This window comes from Planococcus citri, chromosome 3, assembly GCF_950023065.1.
Source record: "Planococcus citri chromosome 3, ihPlaCitr1.1, whole genome shotgun sequence".
Taxonomy (NCBI): domain Eukaryota; kingdom Metazoa; phylum Arthropoda; class Insecta; order Hemiptera; family Pseudococcidae; genus Planococcus; species Planococcus citri.
In genome coordinates, this window is record NC_088679.1 from 45,781,369 (window position 1) to 45,805,792 (window position 24,424).

The window sequence follows — 24,424 nt, forward strand, 5'->3', positions numbered from 1 at the left end:
AGGTAAGCAGGTACATGGTTTTATGAACGATTGTTATGATTATGAATTTTTTCGATAAGAGTTAGGCGTAATTTACATGACAGTTTGCCGCGATATTACAACTAATTACATTGGATGTTAAGTGGTATTAACAGTTTATTAGGAATTGAAGGCATCGTACTCATGTAAATACTTGTATTTTCTCGTTATAATTTACGCGGTAGTAATACCTATAACATTCATTAATGGTACAAAATCACGCGACCGCTGTAAGACATTGTTAAAAATTATAATTACGCGTTCTTCAATTTTTTTTTTTCATTCGTTATGTTGTAAGTAAACATACGAAAGTGTGTATTTACGACGGATTGTTTTTCAATAAAATTTGTGGTGTATGGGTAGAATAAAATTGCTGTTTTGATCAAATGTGATTAAAGTTTTGTGGGAAATGGAACTTTGATTAAAACTGCAAAGATGAGAATTTTCAACAAAAATTTGGACATTAATTTGGGCAACTGAAAATTGAGTTCTGCATTATTCTCGTGTTCTCAACGAGTTTGACAAGTTTATTCACAATCACGATTTTTTTAGGCGGGTTTTTTTAAACCTGAAGTTAACTGTGCAAAAAAATCGAATGTGCTCAAAATTATTCAAAACTGCTCAAAAAAAGTTTTTATAGAAATTTTTGATTTTTTTCTGAAATTTTAGCAAGCTTTGATAGGTTATACGTACCACCCTTTTCAAAAATACCACAACTCATGGACAATTTTTGGCTCAAAATTCTTAAGAACTGCTAAAAAAAAATTCTCTATAGAAATGTTGGATTTTTTGCCAAAATTTTAACCCATTTTAGCAGGGCGCATTACGCCTTTTTTAAAAGTCATAATACAGTTTGGTGCTCAACATTATTAAAAAATGCTCATGGGCATATTCTGATTTCTGCAAAATTTCAATTTTCTTTTGGTAAGTCACACACTTTTCAAAAATCCCAAATATCATATCTCAATATTGGGATTAAAATTATTTAGAGATATGCCTGAAAAAAATTGCTGTCGAAACGTTTGAAATCCTTGCAAAATTTTAACCCAGACTGATAGGTCACATTATGACATCATTTCCAAAAACTCCTACAATCAGAACTCATTTTGAGCTCCATAATTCTTCAAAACTGCTCAAAAAAAGTCTTCGTAGAAATTTTGTTAAATAGATACGTAGAGGCGTTGCCAATGATAGGAGGATAAGAATATTTCCCTAATAGGTCAGGATGAATCTAACTCCCTAAGAGATGTAATATATCACCTTTTAAAACAGTACTTACCCGCTGCTAGCTCAGCTTTTACAACACCAATATGTATAAATTTAAACAGATTTAGTCGAGTTTACCTTGTATTAATTCGAACCGCACGCGAAATAAGAACACACGATAAACACGAAAAGTGTATTATAATTTTGGAATAAAATTACAACACGAAACTTAAGTCTAAAACATATAAAACTCTACGCGTATAACCAATATATATTCCACCAAATAGTGGCGTAAGTAGGATCGCTTTTACCCACCTACGTGTAACTATCAAATTGCCCGCGTTGGGTAGCGAATTTAGGACTTAAGTTTAAACGCGAATACTCTCCCTTAAACACGAACGTTAAGGCAGAGGACCTGGGACTCAAGCACAACTCTTACGTAGGAGTGAGTGGCCTTATTACTTTTCCGCGGTCAGACCTACCAGACGAAGCGCGAATCGACAAGTGAAGATCAATTCCATCTCAACTTGGCTTCTAGCCTCGAGTCGAGAAGGAATTGAGCTTTACGAACTTGTGAGCTTTTCACATCTGCCCTTAATGGAACGATGTGAAAACACCTCTTGGGTGGTTCCCACGTACTTAACACCTTACCTAAGTGCATCGAGTATATGCTTTCATCTACGTAAAGTACTGTAGAATCGAACTATTGATTGGATTCTCCAGTACTTCCTTTAGATGAAAGATTTATAATCCCACTGAGAGAGATACGATGAATATCCCTGTCTAGCCAGTGAAGGCATATTGTCCCCTTACATTTGCCCCTAACGTGGGTTTACTTCTAAAGTATCCCCTGAGGAAATGTAGAGGAAAGCACGGAAATTTTGAAAAAAGGTGACATTGTGCTTCACTGGATGTGACCCTATTGCCCCCCGTACTTTGCTTGAGTGATGCGGGGAATAGTAATCCCAAAATAAATTTTGAAACTCTTTGGTTTTTATTATAATTCCAAAAGTGAGGTGGATTTTGAGTGTGCTGGTGAGTTGACTCTTATTGATAAAGAGTAACTACAATTGACCATCAATATTTGACCGAAGTCAAGATATCAATAAATCAATCCAGAAGCTACCTTTGATCTGGTCACTCCGCAGCAGGGTCATGGCCGAAATGGTAAGTATTTAAGTACGATTTAATTTTTGAGGGGGAGGGTTAATCTAAAAGGTACCCTTCCTCAATTTTATGATTTCAGGAGAAGATGAAAAAAGCTCAAGAAGTTCGTGGTTGTTTGGCTTTGTTGTCTTTGGATAGTCTGACCAAGAATTTTTGAAGAAAAAATTGCTGGTAAGGTTGGCTTGAGTATAGCTATTGTTTTTACTAAAAATTTTGAAAAATGGATGATTTTCTATTGGAAAGTCATTCATTGAATAATTTGAGTAGAGTTTTTATAGTTTAAAAAAAAATTGAAAAAAGAAAAAGTTCAAAACATTTTAAAAAAAAATTCTAAAGGAAAAATTTTATCAAAGTTTGATGTGATATTTGAGCATTTGAAATGTTCAAAACTGATCATTGATAAGAAAAAAAGAAGAAAGAAAAAAAAATTAAAAAATTCGAAAAAACTTTGAAGAAAGTGAGTTATTTTTCTATTAGAAAAATTGTCATTTCTTCAAAATCCAAAAAAGAATTGTTTTTTAGGGAAGTTTGAAAAATGAAAAAAAAGGTTGAGGAAAAATGAATTGTTTTTCTATTTGAAAAAGTGTTCATTTTTCAAAAAAAAATTAAAATTTTGGCATTTGGATTTTCTGATAGAGTGCTAAGTTTTTGGAAAAAATTGCGCTACCTTTCTGTTGTACACGGAGTTCGGTTGAAAGCGAAACTACTTACCACCACTATTCGATGAAACATAAAACAAATTAAAAAAAAATTTTTGAAAAAATTTAAAAAAGTTTAAAAGGAAAATAACTTTTTAAGAAAAATTATAAAAATAAGTAGGAATGTACCTAAACAAACTTAATTCTAAGCAACGTTGTTTTTCTTCTTTTTTATTTGTTTAACGTTGTTTTATAGTTAATTAAGAATAAATTAATTTCTAGTCAGTCTTATTCCTCATAGTTAATTTCAAGTTTTTTTCTTCTTCTTTACAGGTGTATTTTGGTCAACGACGATGGCAAGAGAATTACTTTGTTTATCAAAAACTAAAGATAAGTACAAAAACATATTTACATTTTTATTAAATAATGTAAAAGTTAAGAGCATTTTTGTTTCTTAGGATTAATCAGTCTAATTTAAACACATGATCGATTTAAAATATCTGTACATTTTTTATTTCTAAAAAAAATTTTAAAGTTATGAAATAAATTAAATAAAAAATGTTGTTTTTGTTTAGGACCAGTTCAGAGAAAGATGGGTGAAACTTAAAATAGGATTGAGCCAAAGTTGAACCAGTCTGTTGGGATATTTTTCGTATTTACAATAAGGTGAGTAAATCTAAAAATTTGGCTTATTTTTATAGCATTTTTACGATTATGTAGTTTAAATTAGTTATAAAAAAAAATAAGTAGGAAAAATGATAATTAAAATGATAATTTTAATTTTAATTTTAAAATTAGAGAGTTCTAACCTAATTCTTTTTGTTCCAGTAAGAAGGCAAAGAAGATTTCCTTAACTAATAATGCACAGATCCTTTTTCTTGGCTCATGGACTTCTTTTCCAGGTTGTATTTTCTTTTAGAAAATAATTTTAGATAGAAATTAAAAATAAAATTTGAGTAAACTTATGCCATTTTTGTTCCACAGGAAGACAAAGATAGCTAGATTTTTGAAAGGAATGTTATCCGTCTACAGTCTGAGTCAACATGGCCTTCTGTGCCCTGAATGTGATATCTTTGTTACAAAATTAAAAAAAATTAAAAAAAGAATTTTAAAAAAAAATAAAATTAAAATTTTTGTAAATTTTTGGAGAAAAAAAAAAAAAATTTTTTGAATTTGAATTTTTTGATTCTGTAAACGTATTTTACGTTAATGTAAGTTTGTTAAAATAAAAAAAATAATAATTGTACATTCAAAAAATAAATTGAATTTATTTTAAGTTTGTAAAATTTTACATACATGTATTATTGTATCGTAGTTTTAGAGTACAAATTTTGTATGTTTGTAGAAAAAAATTAAAAAAAAAATGTTTTGTGCTATTTTATAACCTAATTATACATATGTGTAGGTAAATTAATGCGTAGAGTTTTTTGTAATGAAAAAAAAAAATTATCAATAAATATTCAATAAATTACATCTTAAGTTTATTTACATTTTTGGATGTTCATTTTTTCTGCTCTACAGGTCGTTTTAATGGTCGGATCGATGAATGGAATTTAGGTTGACACAGTTTTTTAGGTGGTTTTGGCGGTTACTAGGTTACTGGTGAAGGTCGTGAGCGTAACGGTACCGGTTGTGGGAAGGTGGATGTTGTCTTCCAGCTGGGTGGTCTTTTTTACGACGATTTTATTTTTTTATTTTTTGAAGACTACCTAAGCACTTTTAAAGCCAAAATTGTGCTTTTTAAACTGAGTCAAGAGGTAGAAAATTCGCGAATATTTCGAGTTTTTATTTAATTTAATTCAAACCATTTTCCATTAAAAAATCAGTCTGATTTTTCTAAAAAAAAATTTAGAGGGTAATTTTTTGTAATCAATCACTTTTTATACAATAAATAAAATTATTCAAAACTTCAGAAAATCTAAAAAACGAAAAATTATAAGTTTTGACTTTTTCCTTTCTATTTCAGAGAAATTTAGCTCAGAGAAAAAAAAATAAATAAATAAATAAAAGCTTTCGAAGCTGATTTGAAATTAAAAAATAACAAAATTGAAGGAAAAATAACGTGATTGATTTTTACATTTTTTGAGAGGGTCATTTTTGCTCATATCGACATGTTTTGGGGTTTTTTTTTTTTTTTTTTTTTTTTTTTTTTTTTTTTTATAATTTTGGTACTTTATTTCGTATATTTTTTTTTTGTTTTTTAATCGTATTTGTACCTAGGTAATTTTTGGATGGTATTTTCTTCCAAAATTCGAGTTTTTTGAAAAAGTAGTTCAAATATTTGGGTATTTTTTACGCGATATAAAAAATTCAAAAAACTCTGTGCAATTTACCTTGAGTCGATAGAGCGTTGAAATATGAGCCATTAGCCCTCTTTTTTCTCCTCGTCACTAGAGATGACGATGGGCTCTTCAGTGAGCGACACGTTCGGTGTTTTTGGAGCCTGTTCAGACTCGTTTGTCGTCGCGCTGGTTTGGTGCTCCATTTCCTGGGTCCAACTCTGCGCATGCTGGTCAAATAATGTTTGCCAGTTCATCCCAAAGGTGAGGGGTGGTATCACCTGTTGACCGTTAATAGCGGTAAGCGTCACTTCTGGCAGGTTAATAGCCTGAGCGGAGGTCGATGACATGTTCAGCGTGGCCGGATTTAAGTCGGTACGAGGTGTCAAAATTGGCATTTGCGGTGTCGTATTTTGCGCATCTTCGGGTGCCAATTCTGAGCTGGTCGAAGCTCCTACAGGGTGCTCATCGGATTTGCCTAGTTGGGCGTTTTCAGCTGTTTTCTGTTCGATTAATTTCTTTCTTATTTCGATCCGTTTTAATTCGGCCAACTGATCCGGAGTGTAGGGTTTATCATCAGTTTCCATTTCTTCCTGTTTGATGGTTGGTGGGACTGACATGGTCGGCTTCGATTCGGTGTCTTTTGAAATTAGGCCCTTTCGGAGCATTTCAATGCGTCGTCGATCTTTACTCGGTGGCTGAAGTACTTTCCCTTTCTTGATTTTTTCTTGCAGAGAAATTGGAAGGGGGATGAATTTTTCGGCCAATTTGTCCAAAATTTCTTCGTAACGTTTGATGTTGTGATATGGACCAAATTCATCTCTGGGCGGTGGGATTTTATCCAGTTGCTCGAAAAATTCGTCTACTCGCGTCGTCTTCGCACCTGCTAACAATCCCCAGTCTGTTTCCAGTGCCAATTTGATGTGGTCAAAAGCGATGTTGTTATGTTGGGGCGTGTGCACTAATGGTGCTAAAATCAGCTCCGTCACTTTTTTCTCTTTAAGGAGATCGGCGATCTTCGTCATTTCATCGGTGAAGTCATCGTAAGATGTATTGCAGACCACATCAAAATTACCGATCGAGATAAATAATTTTTTCGGTAATATTATCATTGAATCGAGTAATCGAAAGAGATCAGACGCTAAGAGGTCTCGCCGATATATGGTATTATCGAGATATTGGCCATATTTTTCTTCATCAACCATGCAATGTACCATCGCATGAATATGTCCGTCCCCGATCATCATCGCTTGATTCATAAAAAGTACCATGTGAATGTTTTTAGCTTTGTCTTGTCTACCCGCGGCGGTGAAATAAAACGGGTACGCGTTCATAGGATAATAGGGCTCGAGTTCGTTGGAAGATCTGCCAAAACGCGACAGGTATTTTTTGTGGTACCGGGGCTGTTCGGCTGATGGGTTTTTCTTTTCCTCGGGTACTTCGGGCTCATTTTCGCGCGGAGATAGCGCTCTCGGTGGCGGGCCTCGCTTCGTAGTACCTCGCGGCATTCTGAATACTCTTCGCTCGTTGATTCCTCGTCTTCCTCGGTTCGCTGAAGGTAGGGATGAACTGCGATCTCTATAATACTCTTGCGTCGGGTACAACTGATTCAGCGGTGTTGAGTACTCAATTTTTTGAGGAATCGAAATTTGCGAGCTCATCGTATCCATAGGTTCAACACCCGGGGCGTCGAATCGGATCTGACGCTGGGGTTCGCCGGTGAGATCGTACTCTGGCGGTCCCACGTACGAAGTACCTAATTCCATTAAAGCTGGAATTTTCGAGTACGATCCTGATGTAATCGAAGAGGAGGGGGTCGATGGTCCAGCTTGAATGTACTGATTCAATTTTTGCTCCATTAGAAGATTGAATCGGCGCTCTAAATCGGTCAATGAGCTCGAAAGCACGGCGTTCGCATCGATTTTTTCTTTCAGTTCGGCTGCCTGTTTCTCATTTTTCGATTGTAAGTTTTTGATTAGTTCTTTTAGAACTTCCATTTCTTTTTGGAGCTGACCTATCGTCAATCTCATCTGCCTGATGTGCTCGTTGTTTGGGGGTTGGTTTACCACTTGTGTCCTTGTTGGACATTCTAACTGAACAAAGTCAAAGTTAGTCAGACTTCGATTGCACATAGGATGTCGGCAAATGATGCGAGAGGGGGTTGTAGTCGTTTTGAAAAGATAGTGGATACATCCCCAATGATACGCATGTTTACAAACCGTTACATACGGTGGATCCTCTTTCTTCACCCCATTCTCGTCCTTTGGAGCGTGCTCCCCTGGCTCGGCCAACGGTTCCGTACACTCGTCGCACAATAAGATCTTCATTTCCGTCTGAAAAAATAAAATTTTCAACAAATTTTTATGATTAGTTATTTATTGAAAAAATAATTATTTTTTCATCTTTTTCAAAAATGAATTCATTTTTCAACTAAAAGTTGTGTAAAACTTATAGTTTATTCGATTCAAATACCGCTTACTGGGTCTTGATTATTCCTTTTAGGAGTATTTGAAACTTTTAAAACGATTCAAAATCGGTCAAAATTAGTGATTTTTTGGATTATTGGGCAGTAAAAGGTATTCATTTACATTTTGTTTCGAAAAATTAGCCAAAGATGAAATATTTTACGATTTGTTAAATCATTTTATTGTTTTGGTTTTTATTGGGTTGTGATTTATTTCGATAAATTTTTTCAATTTTTGTTAGTTTTAATTTTTACGAAACCAAAGATTTTTTATTTTTTTATCGAAATACTCAGTTTTAATTTTTGATTGTTTTTTGATTATCATCTAGTTACCAAGAATATTTTACTTTTTTCTGAAAATACAATTTTCAGTTTTTTATTATTTTTTCTAGTCATTTAATTGCCAAAGCTTTTTTATTTTTTAGTTTTTCAACGTTTTTGTTGATTCATTTTTATCTTAAGTATTTTTTTTTTGTTATATTTTTCTATTTTTCTTTTAAGGTAAAAAAAAATCATTTTCTCGAAATGTGTAGAATTAGGTAGGCGAAAAATTAGGAATTTTTATTATTATTCTTCTAAAGTTTTTTCGAACTTTTTATTCTATACTTAATTCACTTTCGAGTTTTGGTTTTTTGGTAGTTAAGATTATTTCGTTGAGGTTTTGAAAAAAGTGTGAATATTCAATTTTGATCTCATTTTAGTTTAGATAATATTTTCCAAATTTCGAAATAATCTGAATCTTAAATCATCGGTAATACTGAAATATTTTTAAAAAAAATTCAAAATGTGTGATGGTTTAATTTTTTGTGGGTTTTATGGGACAAATTTGTTGATTACTAAAAAAAATTCAATTTTTTCCGCTTAGCCTGAAACTAATCATTTTTCAGTTGATTATCAGTTTTCCAATTTTTATGAATGATTTGATGGGTATTCAAGATTTTGACACTTGGTTTCAGATCTGCGCTGAAGTTTTCAATTTTATCATTTTTAATTTACGAAGAAAGTTCCAAAAAGATTTTTACTTTGAGTATTTTATAGCGTTTTTTGGGTTGTAAACTCGAGTAGAATTTTTCAAACTTTTAGTTTGTTTTGTGAATTAAAAATTCTGGACATTAGCCCAAACTTGAGATGGATTTTTAAATTAATACCTTAGTCGGGGTACAATTTGAAAATTTATAAACGTTTGAGGCAAAATGTGTGATTTTTGAGTAAATCAACTTTTTCTAAAGGAAAATTTTAACCTGATCATGATTTGATTCGATTTTTCAGAATTTTCACTCTAATAATTTTCATTGTCAGTGAAATGGGGGTGAATTCGGAACAATACAGAATTTGTATTTTTAGACTTTTTCTGATAACACTGTTTTCGAATCATCAATCAATTTTCTACAAAAAAATCAACTTTTGATAATGGGGTTCGAAGAAAGAATAAATAAGCCAATTTGGTACCAATAATCGGAATTTTTTAGTGTTCAAATTTGAGTTGTAAATTCCAAAAAATAGGGTTTTCGATTATTTTAATATGATACCAAAAGTTTGCCACGAACTTAGTGTTCGAATTTCTAGTTTTTTCTGAAAAAAGATCAACTTTCTTGGTTTTTGAGCGTTTCAAGATTATTGGCTAGAATCCACAACTTTGTTCACAAATATCTGCTTGTGATTTACTCCAAAATGCACTAGTTGGAATTTATCGTAATGGTTATGAAAAGATTTCGGTATTCAGAGTTAGAGTTTGTTGCACTTTTCATTCTAAACGTTTTAATGTGGGTTTGAGAATTTTGTGTGGTGTTTGAACTAACTCAACATTGAATAATTTTGATCCATATGGTATTTGGGATTTTTCTTGTTCGAACCGGGATACTTTATTAGTGAGCTAAGTGCACTTGTACTTACTTCGGTTCTGTAGAAATCTTCCAATAATTCGTACATCCAGTTTTTGGAATACTCTACTTTCTTCAATACTAGGTTTAGGCGTTTCAGGTATAACTTATAATTGTTTCGCTCAATTTTTGCAATCGAAAAAACACAATGTTTTGAAAGTAAAAAATACAACTGTTTCGATCGAAAATTGATAATAATTATCAATCGCGTTCAGCTCGATTCACTCAAAATTTACCGAACCGGTTGACGTTCGATTCACACCGTGGGTGGTGTACGAATAAATTTTATTTTAATTACCGCGTTGTAAATTTTTAATTATTTTTCGCGATTAATTAATTATTCGAAAAGTTTTATCGATGTAAACTGAATTAAATTCTTTTAGGAGTGATTGTATTTGACTTTTGAAGTTACTAAAACTGCACGATATTTTCTATTGAATAAAATTTTAGAAGTTATCACCTTCGAAATAGAATACCAACTGAATTTAGTTTCGATTTTTAAGTACTTATCCCGAATGTGTTTTTTATTCCCTGAGCTCCCTTCCCAAAAGAGCTAATTTTTATAAGGTCCAGACTCTCGTATTGGAAAGTCTGGTACCTATCGATTTTCAAAGTGTGAATATTCGATGTGTCGAAGGATTTATTCTTTGACAGTGTTTTACCTCGACAGATTTATGTACCTACCAGATATGGACGAATTCGTTGTCCATGTTCTCGTAGTTTGGAGTAATTTAGCCTATAGGCATTATTTTTCGCGCTGAGTGTATGTATAATATTGTAGGTAACCTTTTAAGTTGTATAGGTGAAAATGAAGTAGGCGACACGTTGTTCATACGTATTTTTTAGCTTTATTTTAACATAAACTTAGGAAAAGATACTGGGTATGAGTATACACAATATGGTGCGAGTCACCGAAAAAAAAATAAAAAATAACAACTACAAAGAACACCGAAGTAACTCGAATAAATCATTCTTTTTTATCCTCTTTTCTTGTAGTTATGTATGTCTTCCCCAAGTCATACAACCAATATCCGGCTATGACGAGGCCCATGAATTTCGAGGTTGGGCGTCCCTTTACTGTGATCGGATTTTTGGTCGTAGGAGGTAAGTTCACTTTGACCTTCCACTCTTTCGGGTCGATCTGCTGTTTTTCACCTTTTTTCGGCATCTAAGAAAAAAGAAAAGAAAAGAGGGGGGGAATCGAAGGGTTTTAATTAATTTAGTCAGTTCAATACGACTTTAATTTTATTGACTTAAAGTTTTGTGGTCCCTTTTTATTCATTTCATGAATATTTAGTTTCGAGTTAGGAAATAGGTAGGTACGTATACCTATTTCTTTGATTTTGAAAAAAAATTCATTTTAATTTTTCGAATTTTATTAGAATTTGTTAATGTTTCATTTTAAATTCTACTTTCAGTAGTTTTAGAAAAAGAAGATCGTAAAAAGTTCAAAATTTTGTATTGAGTAGGTACCTACTTATTAGGTTTTTTCGGATTTTTATTTGTTTGAATCATTTTAATTTTCAAAATTCATGTAGTTAAAAAAAATATTCCACGAAGTTTTATCGTTTAGATCGGTGAAATAAACAGACGAATTTTGTGTGATGTAGATAGGTATACCTACCTAACTGAAATTTCATTTGGATTTAAACTTTTTAGTATTAAAATTTCCTCAAAATTGTCCATATTATTCATTTTGGTGAAAAGCTAATAATTTTGAGATAAAATGTTTCAGAATTTCTTTTTATCGATACCTATTTGGTAAAAATAATTTTATTTCTGAACTATTGTGAAAAGTTGATTTTGTGTGTATAGAATAAGGTATTTTAAACAAATTCTAATTTTTATTTCATTTGGAGAAAATAGACAGAAAATTTTGGGTAAATTTGCCAAATGATTGAAGTAGGTACCTATTTTCCGTAAATTTTTTAGTTTCTCAGTTCCAAACCTTACCTATCAGGTATTTTTTATCATGTTCGATCCAAAAAAAGGAGTAATTTTAATAAAACTTGAGAAAAAAGAAAAAAAAAAAAAATCTGTTTGGTAGGTACCTATTTGGATTTTTTGTTTTATCCATAGGTTCAAGGTAGGATTATTTTTTGAGTGATTCAATACTAAAATTTCGAGGCAAAATTATTTTAAGAAAATTTTCTACTTAGTAAGATAGTTTTGGTTCGGTAGGTAGTACCTACTTATTCAGATTTAACTGATTTTTAGGTTATTTTCCTAAATTTTCAAATTTAGTTTTTGGCCAATCGCCTTTTAGATGATTTTTTACTAATTTTAATTATTTTCAAAAAAAAAGAAGATTGAAATTTGGTTCTGATTTGAATTTGTTCGAAGTTTTTCAGGGACCACATTACTTTTGTGTCGTGAATACTAAAGTTTACGACTTTTCTGAATCAGTTTGTTTTGAATGATTGAATCTACTAGATTTTGTGTCATTTTATCGAAATCGTTTCAGAATTTTGTACTCTTGCAGAGTACTTGGGAAATGTTTTGATATGGTTGGGGGTAAACCAACCATGATTTCCCATTTTTGGGGTGTTTCACAATTCCGTTTTTGAAACATTTTTTGAGGGTTCTGAATGGGTGTAAATTTTTCTGCTCGTATTAATGAGCAGAAAAATTACCTCATGCCGAGAATGGCAAATCTCAATTTTGGCTTAGTAGGATGATCGAATACTTCCGGCTGGCTTGTGATTCGTTCATCCTACTACCCTATCTATACTATCACATACACGTATAGGTACATATAATGCAAAATAAATAGTACATAACAGGTATAGGTATGTATGAGTGATAATAATACTTACAGTAGATTATCAATCGAACAATTTTCAGCTAAATAGGACTGCTCTAACTTTAGCAGGATGCCCACGATGAAAATTACGCTTAATAACTTCACGATTCACTTTTTATCTTTCGAAACACTTTCAAACTTTGCTTTTTCATGCACAAGATGCTTTTTAAACCACAGTCTTCGAACGTTTGTCAAGCAATCACTCAAATCTATATCCAATATTGCGTCAGTCGGGGGTATTATGATTTTATTTTATTGTGATTAGGTTTCAACCCATCCGGTTTTGGCTAAACTTTTTTCCTTATCTCCGATATCTTCTTTTAGAACTTGCAAAATTCGAGGAAATTATCGGCCTCGGCGACGTTGCAGATAACATTGTCGTCCGATGGCTAGTAGATAAATTGATAATTTCAAATCTACTTTTATTTCTTCCTCTTATTTTGTTCATAGGCAGGTGTCTTTTTGCCATGTCAATATAATTGACTATTAGCATTAATTTCAGGGGAGATTTTTAGAGTAATTATTTTCCCATGAAAATTCAGTTTTTGATGGGTTAGAAAGCGAAAAGTGATTTTTTGACCCCTTTAGAGTGCATTTTTGGTATGGGTAGAGGAAAGGAAATCGAAGAGGATTTATTTCTTCAACTTTATAATCGATCGTTTTTAATTTTTAACCTATATCCGTCCATTTTAGCCCTTTTTTATAATTTTCATTTTTTGGAAAAATTTTCAATTTTTCAAATTTTCATTTTTTTTTTTTTTTTTTATTTTCCTGACTGTTCACATTATGTTGGATCGTAATGAATTTCTACATTTCGATCAATTTTTGAATATTTTCATTTTCAAAAAAAAATTTTTTATTTTTTGAAAAATGAGTTTTTGCAAAATTTTAGATTTTTTACAAGTATAGGGGTGTGTAGGGATTGGATATTTTCCATTCTTCCCTGGGTTTCGTGATTTCAACATATACTTATTTTTGTCAAATTTTTTCAAATTCTTCAAATTTTTGAATTTTCAATTTTTTCAAAAAATTGCTTTAACTTCATCCATTTATGATCTGGAGGGTTAGGGGTTTGAGGTACGAAATTTTTTCCATGCCTATTCATATTTAATGTAATTTTTTAAATACAATAAATACTTGTAGATTTTTTCAACTCTTTTCAGGTTATGAGTTTTTGGTTTTTTCATCGAAGTGTCGAGAGGGTGGCCTTTTTACCAGAAAAAGCCACTCTCTGGACCCTTCGAGAAAAAATTTCCAAAAGTGAGAAAAAGGTGGTTTTTTGAATGAGTTTTTCAGCATTTTGGATGCAGTTTTCTTCATTCCTTATACAGAGGTTTTTATTTTGAGTTTTCCCCCTGCTGTTTGGATTGTTTGGAAAAATTTTGAATTTTTCGAGCCATTCCAATGTATCCCATAGTTCTCCTTTTCAAAAAAAAATTATGAATTTGCCAAGAGAAAATCTCCGTTAACCCAGTATGAATTTTCAATTCAATTTTTTAATGATTATTTTTCATTAACTCTGCTTAACAATTTTTTCAAAATTTGGACGGTTTTTTCAAAAATTGACAATTTTAATTTTTGTGGAGCAAACGTAATATGGGGTGTTTTGACTTTTCAAAATTTCATTTCAAAATTTTCATTTTTGAAGTTTCTCTTTTTTCTGAAGTCGTCAGAGGGACAAACGTATGCTAATTTTTTAAGGCAACTATTGGGGCGAATTGAGGGCGGATGTGGTGTCCCCCATTCAGAGAGGTTTCTCTTTATTTCCGAAAAGAAGAAAAATGGGCAAAGATGATGAATTTTTTAGCAGATTCATCTTTGCTTTCTGATTTTTGTTTTGACAACTTAGAGCAAATGTTTAGGTGAGCTCTTTTTGTCTCCGAGGTCTGAGTTTTCATTAGGTAGACAACTCTGAATGCTTCTGCCAAATTTTTTGGCAAATTCTTCAGTTTTTCGTCTGAAGAGTGAGGCAAGTGTCTTGTTTTTATAACTTAGAACCAATTTGAAAAATTGGAAAAATATTTTGGGACGCTAATTTCGATCAGCTTTTTCTGAAAGTTTTTCCATTTTTTGAATTTTCTCAAAAATATTATTTTCTTTTAGAATGTATATTTGGGTATTTTTACGTCAATAACCAGCATTCTGTTGGGTTTTTCAAATTTTGTTTCGAGAAGCTGAATAAAATTTCAGTTTTTTGACTCTTCTAAGTTTGAAAATCCAGAGACTTTTTCAAAATTTTCAATTTTGAGGTTCCATTCTTATGAATTTGAAATTTTTTAGTTTTTAGCCTCAGTATTCTTAAGAAGTTACTCTGAAATTTTTCTTTCTGAAAAATGATTTCAAAGTTGATCAAAAAGGTTTTGTCAAAATATTCTTCCCCAAAAAAAATTTTTATCTTTATTTTTGAGAACAAGTTTTGATTTTCTCTTTTTGCCTTTTTGGTCAAAAAAGTGAAAACTTTAGAGTTTTTTGAGATATTCCTATTGGTGAATTTTGTCCAAAATTCTATAGGGAGTAAAAAACGGAAAACACAACAAAAGGGTAATTTTATCATTTTTTGTTGTAATTTGCGAAGAATCGGAAATGGGCCATTTTTATATGGTTTTTGTATTTCCTGGAAATAGTCGAAATCCTAATTGAATTTTGATTTTTCATTCGCCCCCCCTTTTTTTATTTTCTGCTCCTCATTTCCTTCACTAATTTTTGTAAATTTTATTTCTAAAGTTCCAAAATAGTACCGGAGAAAAGGTTTCAGAATTTTAATAATTTTTATAGAGCGAATGCGTTTTTATTGTTTTTAACAAATTAGAATTTTTCCTTTTCATACCTGTCTCTTCTTTCCCCTTTTTCGTTTTTTCTACATTCCTGTCTTTTTCGAAAGGAGAGTGAGAATTATGCTGAAAAAGTTGAAATAAGTAGACAAGTATATATTTTTATTCATCATAAGATTTTTTATTTAAAAATGCATGGAATACGCTAAATAAAATTACAATGAATATTGCCGAAGCAAAAATTGGTATCAACCTTTTAGTTGGTTGAAAGCTTATTCTAGCATCCTCCTGAGTTGTCTCTGTCTCAAAGAAAATGATTGTGCTTTGATCACTTTCTATGACAGTGACCACTGAACTTTCAGAGCTCCTATCAGGTGAATTTTCTTCAGTCGCGTTTCTGACCAATTCTATGGTTTCACTTATTCTTTCATAAAATTCAGAGTCATTTGAACTTTCTGAATCTTCGTCGTCCGTTGTCCTGAATGGATTTACCACGACTTCTATGGCATTTTGGTCAGTATCCTGATTTTCCAAAACTGTCATAGAATTTAGGCTCTGATATTCTTCGTTGTAGGCTTCCATAACTGCCTCAAAGAATAATGAGTAAGGGTCTTCATCGCTATCCGAACCATAGTCCAGTTTTTTCAACTCCAATCTTGGTCTTTTAATGGCTTTGGGGTCCTCCCCTAGGCGCATTTTTCTTTCCAATATGCGTTTTGAACGCTTTGGGGTTGAAGTGACTTTGTCATTATTAGACTTTTTAAAATCAGATTTCGTGATAGCTTGATTGATTACTGATTTTTCTGAGGTTGAGTCGCTCAATTCCTCATCAGTTTCAAGACTTGGTAATTCTCCAAAGAGATTTTCATTTTCATCTTTTGGTTCCGAATCAGCCAAGTTTACAGTGATATTGGGCTCACTAGTGGGTTCACCAGTGGGCTCACGAGGAGTACACTTTTTGGGTCTTCCTCTAGGTCTTTTTATGAGTGAGGAATCCTCAAGTAGTGCCCCTGTACTTAAGTCTTTAGAATTTTCAAAATTTTGGACTTTCTTTGGGTCTGTTGGGCCCAATTTTTCCAAAATTTTGTCATCCTGAGTGGGTTCTAGTTGAATAATTTCTTCTAGAATTTTATTGGTATCAATAGTACCTTTTTTATTTTCAATTATTTCAGGAGTTTTTTCGACTTTACCAAAGTCTATTTTCCTGGGTCTCCCCCTCCCTCTTTTTAGGGTTGGGGTTTCTTGGACTGCCCCAGCAATTTCTGGCTGTTTAGGGAATTCCAATTTTGGAGCTTTTTCAGTATTTTCAGGAGTTGAAGTTTTCGGATTATCTTCAGCTTTCTTAGCCTCCCTTTCTGCTGCACGTTGTGCACGCGCATTGGCACTGAGCTCCTTCAAAACATTATTTGAAGCTTTTTTAAGGTCGCTTTTTGAAATTGGCTCGAAATTTGGAGTTGAAAACTCATCAAATTCTTCATCCATTTCGTTTTGAAGTTCTTTCTCATATTCAGTCAAAAAATCTTTAATTTTTTGTTCTAATGTTCGAGAGTCTAATTTTGATTTTAGACAGGTGTCGTTTTTCAGTTTTTCCAAATTTTCTTTGGAAATGAATGGGGTGAGTTGGCGTATGTTGGCCACCCTATTGACTGTACTTCCATCCTTAGGCTGTAATAAGTAACAATTATGCCCGTTTCTCTGAATTATTACGAAAGGACCTGTCCTTTTTTCATACAATTTTGAAGCAGTTTTTCGTTCCGCATTCGATTGTTTATGATTTGTCATAAGGACCCAATCTCCTGGTTTTAATAGGATGGGGTCTAAGTGCGATTTATTGAAAGCATATTCTTCTTCAATTCTTTTTAATCGCCTTTTCTCTCTTATGAAATTTTCAATTACTTGTCTTTCAGACATTTCACTTATACATTGCTGTTTTTGCTCGACTGTGTAGACAGCCTTTTTCGCAAGGTTATCAGCAATTATATTCGTGTATTCATGTTTTCTGGCGTAAACATGAATAAATTCTACGCTTTCAAATTCCATTTTTAATTCTAGAATTTTCTTAAATAGCATTTCATGGTGAACTGGTTTATTTTTAGCATTTTTCCAGTTGTTCGTTTGCCATGTTGATATGCTATAATTTAGAGCTTTCACAGCATAATTGCTGTCACTCAAAAGTTTTACTTTTTTAATATTATTCGCTTTTAGTACTCTAAGTGCCACATGAATCGCCATTAATTCTGCCAAATTGTTAGAAGTGGCATAATGCTTATTGACAATTCTTTCAGAAATGTTCATTTTGGAGTCTGGAGCGAAACAGATTCCAATTCCAGCTATGGCATTTATATCGCCATTTTTGGAGCAAGCCCCGTCAGCTGTCACCCTGACGTAGCCATCAGTGTCATAAATTAAGTCCTTTTCTGGATCCAATTTATTTTCCATGCATTTTAAAAATGTCGTCGAGGGAATTTCTTTCTCAGACATCTTTTTTCTAATTTTTGTCAATTCAAATTTAAAATCAAATTTCATTGATTGTTGAGGTAGGGTTTCACAAATTTTATCTTTAATTCCCCATGCCTCATTAGGTTTAAAACCGAAGGAGGTTGGAGTGTTGTTCAACTCCAATTCAACCTCAGTAATGAGTAGGTGCCATCCCAGATGAGTTTTATAGGGATCGTGATTTTTATTTAATTTGACCCTAATTTTATCTCCAATTGACCTCATCGTCCTTTCCACAGATGATGATTGTGGGTTATACACATTTGTGTGCGCCACTTTTATGCCATGGTTTTCTAATAGATTATACCATGAGTCTGAGATAAATTGTGACCCATTATCTGTTATGACCTTTTTGATCTCAATATTTTTATTACTTATGTACTCTATGATTGTAGCCATTTGTTGACACACTTCTTTCTTTTTAATTTGAAATAGGGTGCGCAACCAGGTTTTATTTGAAAAAATATCTTTCACAACCAAGAGGTATTTTGGTTGATTTTTTAAAGCAGGTAGGGGTCCATAAATGTCCGCTGAGAGTACATCGCCAATAGCGTATGCCTCAATTTGAGCATATTCTATTGTTTTGCTATTCGTATAGCTTTTATTGACTTTACATACGATACATGTATTGCAAATTTCCTTGATGTATGCCAATGAGCATTGATGGTAGTAAATTCTGCGAAAAATCATATCCAATTTCGCAGCCCCTACATGACCATAAGAATCGTGTAAATAATCTATGGTGTCATAAAAAAGTTCGTCCGGGAGGCATGGAACTTTCAGTCCATTCTCCAAAATTCTGTGTAGAACTTTTTCATTGTTTTTGGAATTTTGAATTTCAAATTTCATCATTTTCAATTTTTGAATGTCACGCTGTTTCTTATTATTTATGGGAACTTTTTCTTCTAAAATTCTCATAATTTTTTGACACGTAACATCAAAGCTTTGAATTTTACCAATTTGTTCTAATTTTCTATGCAATTGTGAAATATGTTCTTGCATAAAATTTACTGAAATGGGTTCGAGATCAGAACCAAAATTTTCGATATCAGTATCTGAATTTCCCAAGTCAGTGTCCGAACTTTCAATATCAGCTTCATAACTGTCAAGCTCTAAGGCTTTAATTTCCAATTCAGGTGCTTTAATTTTATAAAGTGACTTATTTGAGTGGATCATGTCGTACACTAAGTCAAAACTGTTGAGCACTGTAATCCAGTGAGCTGCTTTTCTGTGAGTTTGAGAAATTTCTCTAAACCTATTGACTATTGGCAATAAATTAGACCTCACATGAACAGTTCTTCCATGTAGCCACATTTGCAATTTTAAAATGCTTTTTACGAGGCACATTATTTCTTTATCAAATAATGTGAATTCTTTCTGATGCTCTTTGAAAGCGTTCGAGACAAACATGATGATTTGTTTTTCCTCATCACGTCTGAAAAATAATACTCCATTCATCGCATCGTGCGATATTTGGGTATCTAAATATAAATCTCCTTCTCGGGGGGGTTGCTGCAATTTGAAATCTTTATTATATAATTCCTTGAGCTTTTCAAAAGCTTTTTGCTGCTCTTCTCCCCACTCTACATTTTGAGATTCACCTTTCGTGAGCTCATAAATGGGCTTCACAATTTGGGAATATTCAGGAATAAAATTCCTATATAATCCCGTCAGTCCAACTAGGGCTAAAATGTCATTTTTCTTTTTTAAAGAAAATTTACCCCTTTTGGTATTTTTCTTTTCAAACTCTTCCAATTTTTTCAGTTTTTCACTTTGTTTCTCAATGCCTTTGTCACTGAGCACAAAGCCGAGATGATCAGCTCGATTCCTGAAAAATTGGGTTTTCGTTGGGTTGAGCTTTAAGCCACTCTCACGAATGAGTTCAAAAACTTCAATTAAGTTGTCCAAGCACTCTTCAAAAGTTTCTCCTGAAATTTTTAAATCATCTACGTACTTGGTACGACCCTTTTTATTTGCAATTATTGCATTGATCATAAGTATGAAAAGTCCACTTGATACTTTTGTACCATAAGGTAGTCTTGTGAACTCATAAACTTGCCCCTCTAATTGAAAAGCAGTAAATTGCCTGGATTTTTTATTCAATAATCTTTGTAAAAATCCAGCAGTAAAATCGAGAGTACAAAATAAGATATCCCCAGGATTATCAAAAATCATACTTTCAATTGTATCCGGCTCTGTTAGTACATTTTCTAAGTGTTTATTTAATTCATCTGCATCCAAGCAGAGCCGAATATCCCCGTTTTTTTTAACAACAGGTGCGAGCGTGTTAATATAGGTCGAGTGAGATGGTCGAATTATATCGAGCGCAAGCATTTTTTCTACAGCTTTCCTGATGCCAGGTAAAAGTTTTTTACTTGGTCTGAACTTTTCACCTCTCCAGGGTTTTAAATGTTCATTTCCAGATTTGAACTTAAGGTCCACTTCTTCCCCTTTATAGCATCCCGGATTCAAGCTGAAGATGTCTTTATATTGGCATAATTTTTCTTCTGCCAATTTAGCCTGTTCTGGTGTGATTGATTTATTTTTCACAGCATCACATAGGTCTTTATTCAAATTTTCAAGAAAAAGTTTTCGAGCTTTTTCTTCTTCTAATTTAATTTCTTTATGGATATCAGCCAATTTTGTGTGCTTGGCCATATCTATAACCATTCTATGACCCTGCCTGCTGGTTTGGGTCAGTGAGAATATGGTAAAAGCTTCATGAGCTTCGTCAGCATTCATGAAAGGAATTATGTACTCATTATTGGGGTCCATCTTACAGGTGGCTACTCTTTCTGGAATATCAATCAGAATTTTTATGTATTCTAATGATATTCTCCCCATAATGAATGTACTTCCTGACGATTCCAATACATAAAACGGCACTCCAATGAGCTCAGTGCCGAATTCAAGTTGAATTACAGCTAAATGGCTCATTGACCTTATGACTGTATTGTCAGCCAACCTTAGTTGGACTGTACGTCGGAGGGGAATAAATCTGATGGATTCAGGTGACTCCCTTAACAAAGTTGTCAATAATTTTTTCGAAATTGCATTAGGTAGGGCCCCTGAGTCCAATTGTAGAGCAAAGGTCTTTTTGCCTATGTGTATTGGAATGACGCAAGTAGGGTCGTTCACAGTTTGGGTCACTAATTGTGGCCCCACATGTCTGCAAATTTGCTCTGGGTCAATTAATGCGTTATCGACCGCATCTAGTGCTCTTAGAGGTTCATCCTTTTCGAAACATTTTACCAGGTTAAGTTGCTTTGCCCAGGAAACTCGTTGCTTTTTTACCACGTTCACTGGTTTTTTCTCAAGTTTGCGTTTTAATACGCTTACATGTTGAAGAAAAGTCATTGAGGAATTTTTCTCCTCGTGATTTAATTTTTTCATTTCTTCAGAAAGTTCATCCTCTTGATCTAACTCAGTTTCTTTATGACCTGGGTCAATAAATGGAGCTGTTTCAGGATCATAAATGTCCTTTAGGGGTCCAGTTATGCTCCTGTGTCCATCAGCTGCTGTTAGTTGTGCTCTAATTTCTTCAAATTTATAAATTTCTTCAGACATTAGCACAAATAGCTCGTGATACGTCGCTATTAATGGAAAATAGCGCTTTAGTGATTTTACATAATGGAATTTATCCACATTTGGCATCACAAATCCAGATTCGCTCATTTTTGGTCTTGAGCGTTCTATACCGTGAGAGTTAAGATAAGTCTCCATTTCTAGGTATCTGTAAGCTGGTTTTTTCCAAATAAAGACCCTAGTATCATTACATACTCTCGAGTAAATTTCTCGAAAAGCGATATATCTAGCCATAGTGACTTCCTGTTCTGCTATGGCTCTAGGCTTTACTATAGGAAAAAGTAAAATTACGCACTCTGCTTCTTTTTCATTTATAAGCATTGCAATTATTTTTCGTAATAATTGTTCAAGTACGTTATAAGGTTTTCTTGAGTAGTTGATTTCTACTTGGCCTGAAGATAATATGAATCTTTTATTTTTTGGAAAGTCCACATTTTTCAATCTATCGAATAAATCCTCATAGCACAATTGATCTCTTAAGTAACCAGGTATTTGCTCTTGAAATTGTACTTGGCCCCTTTTTAAAAAATGCGCTATGCCATCTCCAGCCCATATGTAATCTTCGAACATATTACTGGGGGCCCAAAAGTCATTAGAAGATGCCCCGCTGTCCTCTAATGGCTCCCGTTTCCCGCCTGCGAATTGGCTTTAGCCAAATTCACAAGTGCCCCTGTTAGCATTTGCATGTCTAGGGGGTCAGCATTGGGGTTACTTAAAATATCCGTTAAAATACCCAATGCCTGGACGTTCATAGGTGGAATTTCTTCCTCAGTGTCACTCAACTCGTAATATTGATCAGTTTCTGGATCGTATTCTAAGTGGTGCACTGGTATAACTTGACCTGTCGAAGGACTCTTAGGTTTAAATTTTTTCTTTATAATTTCACCATTAGGCCCTTTTAGGACTCCAGATTCAGTTTTAATTTCAGCTGTTTTTGAGCTTTCTTCGCTCGTAGAAGTTGAAGGTTTTTCCGGAGTTTTCGCATATACAGGTACACGAATTTTATTTGTATTTGTTGGGTTTTGAGCACTTTGAGCTGCTGGGGTCCATGGCAGCTTCTGCTGTTGAACCGTTACCTGAGGTCTTTTTCCTATTACGTAGGGTACCTCATTTTTGGGATCTACGTCAATTTTTGATAAAACTCTAAGTTTTTCAATAAATTGATCGATAGTTTGACCTGGTTGAGTAATCATTGATCTGTATTCTAATGGGGCTTTATTCGTTAGAACACGAATGACCTCAGAATCATAATGATATGTGCGATAGCTCAAAGTTCTCGCCCATCTTATCATATGTACCGCCATGCTTTTTATGTCATCGACGTGTACATTATTGTACCTACATTCTATCATAGCGTCATTTTGCGCTTCAATATTCCAATAGAATGATAAAAATTGATCTCTGACTTCCTGATAGGTGCTCATGTTTTTTATGGTTTCTTTGAACTGTGTTTTATTTTTAGTTAAAATCACAGCTCTGAAAGCCATAATTTTCTGGGCTTCAGAGCATCCCACTCCTTCAAAGAAATCCTCAAATTCCTTTAAGAATTCGTGAGGAAAATGTCTCATTTCATCAGAGAAATAAATTCCTGAATTTTTGACACAATTAGGGTCAATCATTTTATACTTTTGAGGTATAAGTTGCAAATCGCCGCGAACAGGTGTAGGTGCAGTCATTCTTTGTTGAATAGTTTTAATTTCTTCCAACATCCTCTGGCATCCCTCATCTCTGACTCTTAAAGAATCCCTAATTTTAGTTTTCGTAGAACATAAATCTGCTGAAATTTCTTTGGCGATTTTCTCACTCTTTTTCAATTTATGGTCAATATCGTCGTACCATAAACTGACGTCTTGAATGACTTTATTTGTCTTGGTTGTGGCTGCCTCAGCTTTTTTTATAGCTGCTTCAGCTTGGCCTTTAGCCTCTCCTGCTAATCTTGCATTTCTTAAGATGCGTTTATCTTGAAGTTCATAATTCAATTTTATTTCCTTCTGCATGTCGTCCTGCCATTCCCAAGTTTTATAAAAACATTCGTATGTCTTATCGTCTAATGTTTCCTTGTACTCGCCAGGTTGAAAAGGTCGTTGAAGCCTTTCAGGTTCTTCTTCTACTATCTTTTCAAAACTTAAGTTTAGTGGATCATTTTCTTTGTCGAATACTTCTTGAGTAGCCATTTGACAAGTACTTGCATTTTGATTGTCACTAACCTGGCTTTCAAAAAATGACTCGTGAGAAATGTGTGGCATATAATCTTCGATGTCCGACATTTTTCCTTGTTCTGGAGTACTTTCTGTACTTTTTTCGATTTTATTCGAAATTAAAATCTTCGTAGGTGTTAAACTTTTAGATTCCAGAATGCTGCTCGCCTTCTTTTCTCCCTTTTTTCTTCTCGTATTAAAAGCAGGACCGTCCTGATTCATATAACTACACGTAAGGGTGAGAAAAAGGTTTCCAGACTCGTGTCTGTATTTAAATAAAAATAAAAATTAATGAGCAGACTTCGTGTGCTATCTTAGTATTGATTTGTTAACCTTTAAGGTTTTTCAAGAATCAATTAGTCTATCAACTCTGCAGGGTACTTCGCGACTGTCAACAAGCACTTAAGAAACACGTTCGTTTCACCCTTGTTCGAGAGGGTGGTTTGTTGTATATAACGTCGCAGGTAGTTTGACAAAAACTACACGATTCTGGGTGGCGGTAGGGGCGCGTGGCGGTTAATGTGAATACGTAACAATATTTTAACAATAACCTATTTTTCGAATTTTAATTTAAATAAAAAACAGAAAAATATCCACGATACAGCACACTCAAAATTGTAAATCCCTTTTAGAAATTTTGAAAATTTCCAAATTTCTTTTAGAAATTTTGAATTGAGATTAAGTAATCAAATAGATTACGAATCAAATAACAAATTAAAACAAAAATAACAGTGTATAAAATTACGTTTTGACAAAAAGGGTGGAGGTTACCTATTTTGACGTAGGTAAAAAGCACAGGAAAGAAATAATTTAGATAGGTAGCTATCTGGTAGATTTTTCCGAAAAAATTTCCACTAGATAGAGAGGAGAGGATAAATTTATTGAATAATTGTACCCAGTTAGTTCAATTACACAATAG

At 33.2% G+C, this 24,424-nt stretch overlaps 1 long non-coding RNA gene across 2 annotated transcripts; it reads left to right on the forward strand.

Annotated features, from left to right (window-relative positions):
* The first annotated feature begins 1,185 nt into the window (after nucleotides 1-1,185).
* Nucleotides 1,186-4,203, forward strand: LOC135839873 (uncharacterized). 2 transcript variants are annotated; one of them, XR_010557654.1, is made up of 4 exons: nucleotides 1,186-2,562; nucleotides 3,363-3,695; nucleotides 3,858-3,931; nucleotides 4,014-4,200. It is a non-coding gene; the product is annotated as an uncharacterized LOC135839873 (long non-coding RNA). The 2 variants fall into 2 exon arrangements; XR_010557653.1 differs by having other exon boundaries at nucleotides 3,858-4,203.
* Nucleotides 4,204-24,424: the final 20,221 nt, after the last annotated feature.